The 5,000-nt window shown below is 56.4% G+C and overlaps 1 non-coding gene across 1 annotated transcript in view; it reads right to left on the bottom strand.

The window, feature by feature from the left end:
* LOC148345046 (18S ribosomal RNA) overlaps nucleotides 1–384 on the bottom strand; it is a 1,989-nt gene extending 1,605 nt beyond the window's left edge. The window contains exon 1 of the ribosomal RNA XR_015848889.1: nucleotides 1–384. This exon is cut by the window's left edge and continues 1,605 nt beyond it. This is a non-coding gene — a ribosomal RNA (18S ribosomal RNA).
* Between the last annotated feature and the right edge of the window lie 4,616 nt (nucleotides 385–5,000).

Raw genomic sequence — 5,000 nt, 5'->3', positions numbered from 1 at the left:
GGGGGCCGGGCCGGCGGAACGAGGACCGGCGCGCGCGCGGAGCCGCCCGCGCCGCTTACGCCCCCGCCCGGAGAGGCGGAGGCCGGACGCGGGGGACGCGCGCGACGGCTGAGCCCCCGCCCGCCGGACACCGCGTGGGTTTTTGTGTCTGATAAATGCACGCGTCCCCGGGGCGAGGCCGGAGCCCCGCCCGCGAGTCGGCGCTCGTTTGCATGTATTAGCTCTGGATTTGCCACAGTTATCCAAGTAACGGTGGAGCGATCAAAGGAACCATAACTGATTTAATGAGCCGTTCGCAGTTTCACTGTACTGGCCATTCGTACTTAGACATGCATGGCTTAATCTTGAAAACAAGCATATGCTACTGGCAGGATCAACCAGAGTGCGTCTGCCGCCGGGGGGGCGCTGCTGGTGGCGGTGCGGCCCTGGTCCGGGACGAGGCTGTGGCTACAGCCGGGCCCGGGGGGCCGCGCGACACTCGTATACGTTCGGACGGGCTGACGAGCGGGTGTCGTGAAACGATGTTTCGCGCGGAGCCCTAGCACGCGTGGCGTCGGGCTCCGCGACGGTCGGACGTCTGGGTGTGGCTCGAGACGGAAGCTCGACCTCGGTTCGTCTTGGTTCTGCCGCCAAAAGGTTCACGCCGAGGCATGGTTTCGCAAGAGGGCCCCGCGAGTGCCAGCCGTGGATCCCGCCTCACTCGTAACTCGTATCGGATTCGTCCGGCCTCACTTTCGTTCGCACATCGGACAGTTATACGTGTGCTTTAGTAGCTTCCGTTCCCTCTTAGTGAGGCCGTCCGTACGTACCGCCCCAGCTCTTTCTGAGGCGGGTATCCACTCGGCTCGGGGGGGCCCAACGTTTGCCTAGTATCCTCGGCGCTGGAGCTTGACCCGCAAAGCCGGAGGAGCCGCACGCCCGAACACCGGCTTGCGCCGGCCGACGTGGGCCCTCCGAGGCGGGTCTCGTGTGCCAATCGCTCAGTTGGGGAACCGGCAGGCCCGTGGGCCGACGCCGGCTCACCCGGGGGTGAAGGGTGCTTCGATGGAGGCCCCCTGTCAGCCTCCGCGGAAGTCCGGCTTCAATACTTTAAAGTTTGAAAAACTTAGACATTTTTCGAGAACCGGAGCTTAGAGGGGTACATGCAAAAGCCAGGGCCGCGGGAAGCGCCCTAAATACTTCAATACTTTAAAATTTGAAAAACTTAGAAATTTTTCGAGAACCGGCATCTTCCCTCGGTAATTGCGAGATGCGAGGCCGCCCCTAGCCTCTGCTCTGTCGGACTCAATGGTCACGGGTGGCCGCTGATTAGCCCTGGTGCTCACCTCTCAAAATTGCGAGTCCCTAATATAATTCTGGCTGTCGGCTGGAGAAGGGGGTATAAAATCGGCACTTGAGGGAACGCCGGGCCCTCAAGTTCGGGGCCCTCTAGCGGATTTTTGAGGTACTGCACTCCCATTGGAAATGCATTGCCCATAGGAATACATGGGCGCTCCGTCCACTACAATGTAATTCCCTCACAATATCTGCCCCCGCGTGGCCGCGCGATGCTACTGCTGCCCCGTTGGGAATGAATGGGCCTTTCGGAGGCCATAAATACAGCGCCGCTGCATGGATTTTGGCGGTACTGCGGCTGTCGTTGAAAATACATGGACCCGTCTGAATGAATGGGCCTTTCGGATTCCATAAACCCAGCGCCGCTGCATGGATTTTGGCGGTACTGCGGCTGTCGCTGAAAATACATGGACCCGTCTGAATGAATGGGCCTTTCGGAGGCCATAAACTCAGCGCCGCTGCATGGATTTTGGCGGTACTGCGGCTGTCGCTGAAAATACATGGACCCGTCTGAATGAATGGACAAAATATAAATCAGACACTACAGAACACAAGCATAATCCAAGATTACAAAATCATCTCAGCCTTTAAAAGAAACAAAAACCTGAAAGACTACTTAGTAAAAAGTAAATTACCAGAAATCAACATAACACAAACGCAGGGCCCCACATTCTACAAACAAGCCACCACAGTTAGGAACACCGTCACCAACACAAACTACCTAATTAAACAAACAATCACACCTGCTACGGAAAACTGAAAATACATGGACCCGTCTGAATGTATGGGCCTTTCGGAGGCCATAAACTCAGCCAGCGCCGGGCCAGTGTTTGGGGTATTGTGCCCGCCACTAGTGGCTGAATACATAATAATAATAATAATAATAATAATTCCCTTGTATTGTCATTCTGTGTAACAATGTACACAGAACGAAATGTCGATTGCACTGGGCTAGTGTTGAGGGAACGTCGGGCCCTCAAGTTCGGTGGCTTGGAGCGGATTTTTGAGGTACTGCACTCCCATTGGAAATGCATGGGCGCTCCGTCCACTACCATGTAATTCCCTCACAATATCTGCCCCTGCGTGGCCGCGGGATGCTACTGCAGCCCCGTTGGTAATGAATGGGCCTTTCGGAGGCCATAAATACAGCGCCGCTGCATGGATTTTGGCGGTACTGCTGCTGTCGCTGAAAATACATGGACCCGTCTGAATGAATGGGCCTTTCGGAGGCCATAAACTCAGCGCCTCTGCATGGATTTTGGCGGTACTGCGGCTGTCGCTGAAAATACATGGACCCGTCTGAATGAATGGGCCTTTCGGAGGCCATAAATCCAGCGCCGCTGCATGGATTTTGGCGGTACTGCGGCTGTCGCTGAAAATACATGGACCCGTCTGAATGAATGGACAAAATATAAATCAGACACTACAGAACACAAGCATAATCCAAGATTACAAAATCATCTCAGCCTTTAAAAGAAACAAAAACCTGAAAGACTACTTAGTAAAAAGTAAATTACCAGAAATCAACATAACACAAACGCAGGGCCCCACATTCTACAAACAAGCCACCACAGTTAGGAACACCGTCACCAACACAAACTACCTAATTAAACAAACAATCACACCTGCTACGGAAAACTGAAAATACATGGACCCGTCTGAATGTATGGGCCTTTCGGAGGCCATAAACTCAGCGCCGGGCCGGTGTTTGGGGAATCGTGCCCGCCACTAGTGGCTGAATCCCGGGCTAGTGTTGGGGGACTTGTGCCCGCCAATAGTGGCTGAATCCCGGGCTAGTGTTGGGGGACTTGTGCCCGCCAATAGTGGCTGAAATCCGCGCCGGTGTTTGGGGAAATGTGCGCGTATTATCGGGCCGGTGTTTGGGGAATTGCGCGCGTATTATCGGGCCGGTGTTTGGGGAATTGCGCGCGTATTATCGGGCCGGTGTTTGGGGAATTGTGCGCGTATTATCGGGCCGGTGTTTGGGGATATGCGCGCGTATTATCGGACCGGTGTTTGGGGAATTGTGCCCGCCACTAGTGGCTGAGAACTTGGCTAGTGTTTGGGGACTTGTGCCCGCCACTAGTGGCTGAAATCCGGGCCGGTGTTTGGGGAATTGTGCGCGTATTATCGGGCCGGTGTTTGGGGATATGCGCGCGTATTATCGGACCGGTGTTTGGGGAATCGTGCCCGCCACTAGTGGCTGAGAACTTGGCTAGTGTTGGGGGACTTGTGCCCGCCACTAGTGGCTGAAATCCGGGCCGGTGTTTGGGGAATTGTGCGCGTATTATCGGGCCGGTGTTTGGGGATATGCGCGCGTATTATCGGACCGGTGTTTGGGGAATCGTGCCCGCCACTAGTGGCTGAATCCCGGGCTAGTGTTGGGGGACTTGTGCCCGCCAATAGTGGCTGAAATCCGCGCCGGTGTTTGGGGAATTGTGCGCGTATTATCGGGCCGGTGTTTGGGGATATGCGCGCGTATTATCGGACCGGTGTTTGGGGAATTGTGCCCGCCACTAGTGGCTGAATCCCGGGCTAGTGTTGGGGGACTTGTGCCCGCCACTAGTGGCTGAAATCCGCGCCGGTGTTTGGGGAATTGTGCGCGTATTATCGGGCCGGTGTTTGGGGATATGCGCGCGTATTATCGGACCGGTGTTTGGGGAATTGTGCCCGCCACTAGTGGCTGAGAACTTGGCTAGTGTTGGGGGACTTGTGCCCGCCACTAGTGGCTGAAATCCGCGCCGGTGTTTGGGGAATTGTGCGCGTATTATCGGGCCGGTGTTTGGGGATATGCGCGCGTATTATCGGACCGGTGTTTGGGGAATCGTGCCCGCCACTAGTGGCTGAATCCCGGGCTAGTGTTGGGGGACTTGTGCCCGCCAATAGTGGCTGAAATCCGCGCCGGTGTTTGGGGAATTGTGCGCGTATTATCGGGCCGGTGTTTGGGGAATTGTGCCCGCCACTAGTGGCTGAGAACTTGGCTAGTGTTGGGGGACTTGTGCCCGCCACTAGTGGCTGAAATCCGCGCCGGTGTTTGGGGAATTGTGCGCGTATTATCGGGCCGGTGTTTGGGGATATGCGCGCGTATTATCGGACCGGTGTTTGGGGAATCGTGCCCGCCACTAGTGGCTGAATCCCGGGCTAGTGTTGGGGGACTTGTGCCCGCCAATAGTGGCTGAAATCCGCGCCGGTGTTTGGGGAATTGTGCGCGTATTATCGGGCCGGTGTTTGGGGATATGCGCGCGTATTATCGGACCGGTGTTTGGGGAATTGTGCCCGCCACTAGTGGCTGAGAACTGGGCTAGTGTTGGGGGACTTGTGCCCGCCACTAGTGGCTGAAATCCGGGCCGGTGTTTGGGGAATTGTGCCCGCCACTAGTGGCTGAATCCCGGGCTAGTGTTGGGGGACTAGTGGTCGTAAAACCGGGCCGGTGTTTGGGGACTTATAGGCCGACACTAGTGGCTCAAAACCGGGCTGCCGTTTGGGGACTTGTCGGGCCAACATTGGCTTGCAGCACTTGGAAAATTGCACTAAGTCCGATTGTCGGGTCACCAGGGGCTCGTGGGACTTAGAATTTGTGCCACTCCCCGGCCAGTGTTTGGGGACTGGCTGCCGCCTCCTGTGGGCCGGTCCCCGGCTGGTGTTTGGGGACCGGCTGCCGCCTC

Source organism: Urocampus carinirostris, unplaced genomic scaffold (genome assembly GCF_059441175.1).
Source record: "Urocampus carinirostris isolate Australia breed hairy pipefish unplaced genomic scaffold, RoL_Ucar_1.0 HiC_scaffold_123, whole genome shotgun sequence".
NCBI lineage: Eukaryota > Metazoa > Chordata > Actinopteri > Syngnathiformes > Syngnathidae > Urocampus > Urocampus carinirostris.
This window is presented reverse-complemented; position numbering and strand designations above follow the sequence as displayed.